This window comes from Solenopsis invicta, chromosome 12 (genome assembly GCF_016802725.1).
Source record: "Solenopsis invicta isolate M01_SB chromosome 12, UNIL_Sinv_3.0, whole genome shotgun sequence".
NCBI lineage: Eukaryota > Metazoa > Arthropoda > Insecta > Hymenoptera > Formicidae > Solenopsis > Solenopsis invicta.
Window position 1 is genome coordinate 14,039,397 of NC_052675.1, and position 11,571 is coordinate 14,050,967.

Genomic DNA, 11,571 nt, shown 5'->3' on the forward strand with positions numbered 1-11,571 from the left:
ATGTAAATAGAATTGAATTTTATAAAATATACATGTAATGGGATAGAATTATAAAAAAATGTATAATTTTTAATAAGAAATAGTATATAAATTTAATCTGTTAATAAAAGCATACCTACATAAAATAATTTTCAAATTTTCAAATTATATTTATACTGTTAAAAAATGGAATAAAATAAAAGTGTAAAATTTCTATATTGTCGGAAAAAGAATCTAATTTTTTAAAATAATATTGGTTTTTTATTATTTAAAATTTGTTCTTTTAATGTTCTAAAATATACTTTTCTTTGTATATGTAAACAGTACATTTTAAAAAAGAAGAATTAATTTTAAATAATAAGAATTATTCATTACTATTTTTTAAATTTAGATTTTTTTAACAATTTATACTATTTAGCTAATTTTACATATTTATTTTATTCAATGTTTTTGAAAATAAAATGTGTATAATATCTATGACATCATTATTTATACGTTAAATAAATGTAGGATCAATGTTAAATCAATATTAAATTGCAATGTCTATAATACAGATTTAACGGAGATTACATATTTCTATGATGTCTTTTTAACGTTGAATCTACATTTTGTGATGTTGCTGCAACATTCGCAATCTTGCAATTCAATCTTGCTGAGATTTTGACTCAACATTAATGTGTATGGATAAGTGACAAATAAAGTTGATGGCAACTTTGTGATGTTAGTATGATTCTATTGTAAAGAGTGATATAAAACAACGACACAGTCCAACGTCATTTTAGTTGTGTACGATTGTGTTGACTTGTGTCATAGTTGGAAAGCTAGTTGGAAAGTATTGTATCATATTTTGTGTTACATAGTGTCGCTTGTGTACAATGTTGGAAAGCATTCTATATCAAAATTTCCAAATACAAAATAGCGAATTCAATATGCTGGATCAAAATTTGGAAGAATAATTGGATTTTTATAAAAATGAGTATTCCGTACTCATTGAATTGTTAAAGTCGCCGAATTAAAATATTATCAGAATTGTATTATTCTCAATGTAAGATCAAACTTTTTTTACTCTTCTTAAGGATAATTATTTTTATAAGAATCCAATTATTTTTCCAAATTACTATCTGCTATATTAAAATTGCTATTTTGAATTTTAAAATTTGAATGTTTTGAATTCAATAATCTTGAAAATCTTAATACTAAAATCGTTACGGAAATCTAAGAGACATTTTTTTTTTCATAAATGAAATTTTTGTGGTGACACGAAAATCTTTTGTGCTATATTGTGAAGGAGTTAAAGATGTATCACACATATTTAAAAAAAATAATGAAAAAATTATAGATTGCTTCATATTACACTTAAAAATAATACAAAAAATTAGCAGCAACTTTTGCCTGGATCCGAAATTATTTCAATAAGAAGTAAAAATGTACTCTAATGGAAATGCAATTAAGAAATAATGACAAAAATATGAATTTTTAAATAGAAGTACTTTAAATATTCAAGATGACTTATGTAAAGTTTTATTGCGATGCAGAAATTAATTTTTCCGTGAATAGCAGGGTTGTTAGCGGTCAGAAAAATCTAGAAAATCGAGGAAATGTTAGAGATTTTAAAAATGGTCGTACAAAACTGGAAAAACAGAAGTCATGGAATCAAAAAATTTATTAATTTTAGATCAAATTAAATTAAACTGTAAACCAGTTCTACATTTTCAAATTTTATTTTTTTAATTCCTAAATATAATTTTTTAAATTATTCAAATAAAACATTGTAAAACATATTTTATAGCTTTAAAGTTTACAGTAAAAATTTTGCGATTTGCAGAAAGTTGACGTAATTAAAAAGGAAAACTGTAATATAATATTTTGACTTTTGTAAAGCTAAAATATAGTTTTAGATATGTTAACAAATCACTCACAACAGGAGTATAAAAAAATCATATGAAAGTGATCTATAATATTGACGGCATTGTCGTCAGTGGTTGGGGAGTGGTGAGCTCACTTCAGAGTCGATCATGGGGTTGAGCACAAAAATTTTTGAATACTTCAGGAAAGCTTTAGAATTCTTGTGCAGGCATTGGCGTATGATAATGGGCACGCGGTAGTGCTCATAATTGCATGGCATTGCCTTAATTTTAATATAGGATTGACGGCATTGTAGGCATTGACTAACAATAAGCATTGTCGGCAGTGTACAAAAATGTCGGCAGTGTTTTACAGCAATGCCAAAAATCGGCATTTAAAGTTTACAGTAAAAATTTTGCGATTTGCAGAAAGTTGACGTAATTAAAAAGGAAAACTGTAATATAATATTTTGACTTTTGTAAAGCTAAAATATAGTTTTAGATATGTTAACAAATCACTCACAACAGGAGTATAAAAAAATCATATGAAATGTTTATAAAATGCTCAAGTAAACATGCATTTTTTTAACACGAATGGATTATTGTGAAAGATGTTTTTATTTTTGTTTCGTATACAAATAGAAAAGATAAATGCTGCTTTCAAAATGCAATGAGGTTTTCGTTTTATAAATTGTTCTTAAAAATGAGTTAAAAATATGATCAAAATTTTATTTTATATTATTATTTTCCAATATTATCATTTTTAATTAAAAAAAAATTTGCATTTATTTATTTACAACTGAGCTCAAAATCGCTATGGAATTTTGTATAAATCATCTTGAAATGTATTTATACAAAAAATTGAGGTTTTTATCATTACTTTGAAGAGGAATTCTACAACCCAAAATTTTGTACACCAATGCCGATTTTTGGCATTGCTGTAAAACACTGCCGACATTTTTGTACACTGCCGACAATGCTTATTGTTAGTCAATGCCTACAATGCCGTCAATCCTATATTAAAATTAAGGCAATGCCATGCAATTATGAACACTACCGCGTGCCCATTATCATACGCCAATGCCTGCACAAGAATTCTAAAGCTTTCCCGAAGTATTCAAAAATTTTTGTGCTCAACCCCATGATCGACTCTGAAGTGAGCTCACCACTCCCCAACCACTGACGACAATGCCGTCAATATTATAGGTCACTGCTTACTTTTTTACAACTGAGCTCAAAATCGCTATGGAATTTTGTATAAATCATCTTGAAATGTATTTATACAAAAAATTGAGGTTTTTATCATTACTTTTAAGATGATTATTTTTTAATGACAAAATGAATAAATTATAAAAATGTGTTATAAAATAAAAAAATATGATGTTATTTACACACTTTTCATCTGTTTATAGTTTAAAGGAAAATAACGCATTTCCAATTTTAATTTCCTTTGCAAGGTGATACGTCTTTAACGCGATTGTCAAAAAACAATCGTCAAAAAATCTAATTACTTCGTGATCAATAATTCAATCCGACGATTATTTTATGTATAATTATATCAGTCATTTATTACCCGTGATTACTAGTTATTCGTTATAATCGCTCGACTATCCGACTAATCGCGCTCGATTAGTTGGCTGCAATTTCGATTTTAATTACGCTACGACGCGGTTGCGTATATTCTTAGCGCGTCGTTCTTATAGACATAGAGTACGGACGATGGCGATTGTCGTCAAACGGCCTACATATATTTACGTGCATCGGTAGAGTTAATAACGCGCGCGCGCGACATTGACCGTTCGAAGAAGAGGCTCGCGGAGGAAATTAATGCGCTTTTGAAACTTAAATCAGATCGACGCGCGTACAAAGGGCATTAAGTGTATTTGCACAGTCGATACGCATAAGTGCATTTGCATATTTACGATATATTTACATTCGCGCACGCGAGTCCGAATATCGCGCGCGCGCGCCCCGTTATCCGCGGCGAAGCCCGACTATCGACGTCGCGTACATACACGCGGATACGAGAACGGAGAATTAAGCGCCGCCGTAATAAAAATCATACGCCGCGCGATTTATTCGCGGCGGCAGCGGCGGCAGCGGCTGCGGCGGCGGCCGTTAGGTGCTTCCAACAGAGAGACGAACGTTACGATTGCGTAACGGCCGTGGTGTTCCTCTCGGCGCTCTTACGCAACGGCAAAAAATTATGCAATGTTCCAGCGAAAAGTCTGGCGTCCGTAACTGCGAAGACGCACTTCTTCGCGCGTGAGCGGACGCGAGCGATGCGCGATTATATTGTGCGGATGGAATAACACACACGTACCCGCTACGTTCAAATCACTTTGACGTTTCGCTTGTTTGCATATCGAAGTAGTGTGGGATTTAAGTTCGTCGGATCTGGAGGGTTCCGCGAACGGAATTCTCCTGCGTTTCCAACGCGCGACGATAAAGCTAGAGAATATTTTAATTGGAAATAAATTGTATTTTGTGAGGAGGAGATTTCTTTAACTCGAGGTGAGAGGCTTTTTGTCTGACTTCAGACTGTAACGTACCTAACTTATATGCTTGTTTAAACTCGACTCTGTATCAAGATGCGTTTCTCCATTTCTCTTAAGACGCATTTGCATTTTAGAATGCTTTCGTAATAGAAACAACCAAAAAGCCGTTATTTTTATAACCTCCGCTAAAAAAAAATTTTTTTATGTTCAAATTAATATAATTATTTTATTTCCTTTATTTTAAAAAATTATTTTATACTAGCTAATATTTAAATTTAAGAAACGATATTAAAATAAATGTATTCACTTGAGCATAACAAATTTTTTTTTAGTGTACAAAGAATTTGCAAGTTGTGTCACTGAAAAAAAAATTAATTGATTGATTTAACTTATATAAATGAAAAAGTGAGTTTTATGTATGAAATAGATTATTTATAAAATTTTTGCTCCATTTTTCCATAAAACACACACATGTACCACTTATTTTTTAACTCAAGATTTAAAAATGCAAATATTGGAATCTTCTGGTATTCGCTTCTTTGAATAAATTGAGCAGTGCTGGATTATTTTAGGATAAACCGAAGTATGCCGGAGCGTTTTTTAAATTATATTTTCATAATAGCTGTCGACTCGCTTCTAGCCTTAGTCTTAATCACGTGTTGAAACACAATTTAATTTTTGCCGTTCGACGATTCATCCCGCGCCGCGGTTGTCGAGTCGGCTTTCTTATTTTTTCTCATTCTTTTTTTGCCCGGCCGCGTACCGCCGAAGATAATAATTAACTGCGACTAATAAGGCTCCGCGCGATTCTTCGGGAAGTCGGAGCGCCGAGGCCCGAACGATTGCATTACGGCATTACCGCGCGGTGTGTGCAGGCTCATTCCGCTAATCTTGCGTAGGCACGCATGTTGCTCGTGCTTGTCGGAAACGCGACATCGTCGACGTCGCTCGTCACGGAACAAGAAGGCCTTACGTGGTTGCATGCGAGCACACGTGCGCGCACACACGCAATCGCAGCGAGAACGCACGTACGTAACACGTACGTTCCTGGCGCGGACGCGAGGCGTAAGCCGCACGACGACGACGACGACGACGACGACGACGACGACGAGTGTATCGTATCTCGAATTAAAGCCGCTAAAGTGCGCCGTGGTATTTTGCGGAAGGCACGATTTCGTTACCCGCGGCGACGAATATCTGCTAAGCGCTAAATACAACGATTTCCGCGAAGGAAGAGACGCCTGGACTCCGCGATTTTCCACGTGTCAACGATAAGCCGTTTTTTCACACAGCTTGTAACGCGTACGCTTGACATATTACGGGTACTGTAGATTGCCATCGATTGCGTTCGTACGTGACAGTAGCGCTTTGCATGCGCCTTCATTGTAAGGTAATAGTAGCTCCATTTTTCTTCCAGCTATACGCCTCTCATACGTATTTTATTTTTATTTTATTTTCCGAAGCGCGCGAGCCAGCAGCATGCGGCGTCGATTGTGACGATTTCGATGAACTTTCGAATCGCTTGTTGCAAAATGAGATTCCAATACTTTTCGTGGAAAAAATTTATACTACGTACATTATTATTATGAAACATAAAGAGTCATGTTAAAAATGTTAAAATAATTGAATCATTATTGCTGTAACTTGATACTGCACACAGATGAATACTGCTAAGAAAAGTAATTACTCAATTTACTTTTTTTCTTCTAATAAGTAACTAATAAGTATCTTTGACAAAAAATATTTTTTTAGTAATTATTTTAACATACTTGTATACTCATCACAAATTTTAGAAAAACTTATATTGTCATACAGAGGAGAAGGTGATATTATGGTCACCCATATTTATGTATTGTATAATAACTTTATTAATTATCAGTATTTTAAATTAAAAAATTGTTACCATTTTTATTAAACTGTTCAACAGATTTTAGATACATATTTATTTAGATACATATTTATTATATTGAATATTACATATAAACATGTAGCGATACTGTAATAATCAATAATGGATCGAAGAGGAACAGAGTGGTAATATCGTCCACTACAAAAATAAATTTAAAAAAATGGGTTTGTGATATTATGTTTAGTTTAAATTTATGGATTGCGTCAAGATAGACTGTGACGCGGTTTATAATTAAAAATGTATTTACGATTTACATTTTATATAAGATATTAGGCAACAAGATCCGTCCTCGATCGTATATAACGCTTAGTTAATTTAAAAAAACATAGTGTTTTATTAGAAAATTATATATTTATTCAAATTTTAAAAAATATTGCACTTTTAAAAAATATATACAAATATATGTACGTGTGCATATTTTAAGTCTTTTGCGTGTAAACTGCAATACTGAAAATCTGTAATACATGTAAATTATAGATTAGCAGTAAAACTGCAGTTAATTTATCGAATAATTATTTCGATGTGAGAACTTTGACAAAAGAGACTATATTAAGCCTATTGAAAAATCAATTCGCATAAAGGCTCATTAACAAAATTGCATGTTATTGTTTAATTTTGCGTAACTCGAAATTTGTACAGCCGAATAAAAAATTAAATAACGAGAAAACATTCAAGTATACATACACTTATGTAATAGAACGCTCAAGTTTAAAAAGAACGAGGAAATATTGTGTGTAATTAAATGTTAAAATGTGTCTTGAAAAAGTTTCAAAATGCTCGAAAATAAAAATAGAAATAATGTCGATTATTTTGACATAGCGCCACTACATAACGGTAGGCTATTAAACAATCATTCCAAAAGTAATTACTAGAATTTGTCACCTAATAACGAAGTTAATTTGAGTGACCATGATACCTATACAGTCATAATTAACTTCTCTACTAAAAAAAAAAATTTATCTTAAAATTTATTTTTTTTAAAGAATATTATAAAATTATCTCGAAGAAAAGTCGGAATAATAAGTAAATTGAATTTTTATTATGAGTAACTTAATAATTTTTATTAAAGGATTAATTAAATTACTAGGATTTCAAATTTGCATTTTGAACAAATTGGTATTTATAATGAATTTATGATAGATTTGCGGATGTATGAAGTTATTGAATATTTGAAATAAGTAGGTAATACTTATGTAATTTAAGTGCATATTTTTTATGTGCATAGAAGTTTATTTTAAGTAAATATTACTTACTTCAAGTAAATGTTAAGCGTATTTTAAAACTATTATCGAGAAAATATTTTTTAAAGATAATCGTAAGAACTGTTTACAAAAAGAAAACTGAAAATTGAGCAATCGCTTTTCTCAGTACAAAAATGATATTTTTCTACGTGTAGAAAATGGAAACGTTATCGTTTCTTTTTTTTTTAAATTAATATTATATTTTGTAAAAAAAATAGAATTCTGAAATTCTTTGCTTTTAATAATTGTCCTTTCTAGTGATAAAATATTTGAGTTTGAATCTCAGATAATTTATTTTCATAAATAGACAATAATAATTTGAACTAGATCCGAGACTAGATCGTTTAAGCGTAATCACGCAAGTAACTAAGGAAGTATCATATATGGTCGATGCTTAGAGCTTTTTGTTACCTAATATTTTCAGTTTTTAATTGCTTAAAACAGCGTGCCAAACACAATCGGTCTTTAAACGCAATTATAAACTCGAAATTAGACATAAATGTCACAAATTAAATTGATCGCCAATTTAACAATGATGCTGCTAGCACTTTAAAAGCGCAATTTATGAAAATTGCAATTGTAATTACGATTTACATATAAAATAATATTAGGTTACAAAGATTCAGCCTTGACCGTACATGACGTTTCTCTAGTTTTATAAATAATTTATTTCCTTGGGGAATAATTTATTCCTTTTAGTGAGCAAAGAACGTCGATTCTTCTAATGTTAATATGTTTCTTTGTTAGAATTTTGAAAACGATTTTGAGAACGAAAACCAATCGACCGATTTTATACTTGTAAATGTAGTGCGAGCTACCCATTGCGTGAACGTGTTTACATATCACGCGAGATAGTGGCAAGACAGTCGAGAGTAGCTGACTAGGCCATTGTTACAGCTGTAACCGTGATTAGCATTTAATCCCGTTTTCAGTAGGCGTTCGGATGAGGAAGGGAGGCGAATTCCGCAATTGTGCCCCGGAGTTTTCCGCGGGAGCACCGTGAGAGAGGCAGCTGCAGAAGCTGCAGGAATGCGCATCCGTGGAATATAACGTCCGCCGTTGGTATTTTGAGTCTTGCCTGCAGGCACTTTCGGAGGTTTAATCGTACAATTTTCGAATATCTCGGTAGATGCTACTGCTCGCCGTTGGCTATCGTCGGTTAACTTGCTATATTGTTACGCACGCCGCCTTTCAATGCCGTACGCGGTTAAGTCGTAAAAAGAAGGAATCATATCGAGGATATCTACTTTAAATGGTGTTTAGTCGAGATTAAGTTCGCTCTTTTACATTCCTTTTTTTATAGCTTGCAAATGGACAGTCATGTTATAAAAAAAAAAAATGTATTAACTTATAGGAGGTAGCTTTCTGAGTAGATTAAATTTAAAATCTAGATTTATGTGTTGACTACTTTATAAATACATAACTTTTTTTTTAATTCTGAGAAACTGATTTTTCAGAGAAACGTCTAATATCCAAAACGATACATGACATTTATAATTTGTTGTACAATTGAGTAATTTGAATATATTACTTTCAGAGCAATATAAGATATATAATATTATGAATATTTGAGATGACTTTGGTGATAATGCGATCAATCGATAATATTGATTTCGAAAATATAAATTCTTTATTGCATGAAAACGTGCAATTAAAAAGAAAAAACTATGAACTAAGCAGTAGGTAAAGTCTAAGAATAATAAATTTTGCAGTGCTCTTAATTTCTTGTCGCAATGACAAGTTGAAGCTATAAAACTAGAAGTTGCTTATTTATGTTTATTATATATACATAAATCAGTGTAATTATTAATTTTTGAGCACGCTGAGAATGCAATCTTTAATAAAACTAAAAAAGAGCATTCTATCACATGTGAAATTGTAAAAACCAAGACTCTTTTTATATAATCATATAAAGATGTAAAAATAATAATAAATTATTTAAAGTAAAAGTTGACGTTTATCATGCTATTAGGATTGTACTTTATACATGAATAACTTTAATCGCAAAGGTTTCTGGCCGACATGCGTCGACTTAATAAGAGAGTATCTGAGATATAACACAATTATATCCTCGTCGTGGACAGATGTCATTAAAAAAACTGAATCATTAAATAGGTGCAGTCTAAGAGTAATAAATTTTGCATTATTGTCTTTAATTTCCTTTTACAATGATAAGTCGAAGCTACAATCAAACTAAAAGTTATTTGTATACATTATACTCGTATGCAAATCAGCGTAATTATTATTTATCAATCATAAGTGTGCAAGCTTTAATAGAACGAGAAAAAGCATTTTGTCGCATGCACAATTAAACTAAGATTAATCTTTTTATACAATTACTGTCATTTTTTGCAAAGATGTAAAAATGACAATGTGTTATTCAAAGAAAAAGTTAACGTTTATTTTTCTTCTTATTAGAATTGTACTTTATATATGAACAATTTTAATCACAAAAATTTTGATCAATGTGCTTTGACTTGATAAAAGAGCACTCAGACACAATTAAGGCCCCGTCGTGAATATGTAACGATTGAACGAAATTATAAACTATTAAGTAGACAGTCTAAGAATAATAAATTTGGCATTGCCTTTAATTTTTTTTCACGATGAAAAGTTGAAACTATGATCAAACTAGAAGTAGTTATTTGTATACATTATATTTACACAAATCAATGTATTTATGGATCATGTTAAGTATGCAATCTTCAATAGAATCAAGAAAAAAGCATTTCATCGTGAAATTATAAAAACTGAGATTATATAACCATATAAAGATGAAATCTTTAATTATAAAGATTTTTGGTCGATGTGCGTCGACTTGATCAGAGAGTACTCGGACTCAATTAAATCCTCGTCGTAAACGTGTGTCATTAAAAAAACTAAAAACTGCTAAATGAATGCAGTGTAAGGATAATAAATCTTGCATTGCTTTTAATTTTTTTTTCACGATAAATTGAAGTTACAATCATAGAAGTTATTTATATACATTATATTTACATAAATTAGCATAATTATTATTAGTTATCATATTGTGTGCAATCTTTATTAGAACACAAAAAGTATTTCATTGCAAAAACTGAGATTATTCTTTTTACATAATCATATAAAGATATACCATGTAAAAACGGTAATGTGTTATTCAAAGAGAAAGTTTAGATTTATTTATCGTGTTATTAGGATTGCACTTTACATATGAATAACTTTAATCGCAAAGGTTTTTGGCCGACATGCATCGACTTGATAAAAGAGCATTCGGACACAAGTCCCCGCCGTGGACACGAGGCCTTCTGAGTCTGGCGGCATTAATGGCGAGGCCACTTGGAGCAGAGATAGAATCTTTGCTACCTCTCGCTCTCCCGCCCACCTTTAGTAATGTGCGTGACAGCGGGACCGGCTCACGCATGCAGGCACGCACGCACGTTTGCACGCACGCACGAGTCGCACGGCAAGGCTGGAAGTTAACGCCGGAAATCCCTCACGCCAGGCATCCTCTTTATAATACAGTGTGCCGGTACGGCCGCGTTTGATCCTTCCGCGCGGAGGATTCGCGCGATTTTATTTAAAATTCGCGATGAAAATAAAAGCGCGCTCGCGCGCGCATGTGATTTGTCGTAATTGAAGCGGCGGCTATCGCGAACGTGTAACGTAATGTATCGCGTACACGCACACACGCTCTCCGTGTGGCGTGAGGTATTAATTATGTCATGATTCCTACACTCCTCTTGCCCGCGGCTCGCAATTAGAAAACGTTGCGCAAGCTTGGTGCTCGCGCTGATTGCGCAACGCCGCAACATAGTGCCGCGGCGCGTTGGTTCGGTAGGTATCCGATTCCCGCATGAGACAAAATGTCCGCGGCATCGAAATTTTCGGGGACGTTATCGCGTCGGCGGAACCGACGTATTGGCGGAAGATATTAAAGTCGAGATAGAGCGAAGACCTAGTCTGGCTAAGCGGTCGATTAAGTTTGATCCGATTTGTGCTTCTCGCACGACGATCGATTGATCGTTCTACTCGCTCAGTCCATTAGCGCGGACTTAATCTGCTATTCAATTTTCTGACGCCAATATAAAAATGCTATAGAGACAGACAGATAGATGAGT

General features: G+C 32.6%; 1 long non-coding RNA gene across 1 annotated transcript; it reads left to right on the plus strand.

The window, feature by feature from the left end:
* The first annotated feature begins 4,091 nt into the window (after positions 1 to 4,091).
* Positions 4,092 to 8,861, plus strand: LOC120359177. Its single transcript, XR_005576015.1, has 2 exons — positions 4,092 to 4,337; positions 8,404 to 8,861. It is a non-coding gene; the product is annotated as an uncharacterized LOC120359177 (long non-coding RNA).
* The last annotated feature ends 2,710 nt before the right edge of the window (positions 8,862 to 11,571 follow it).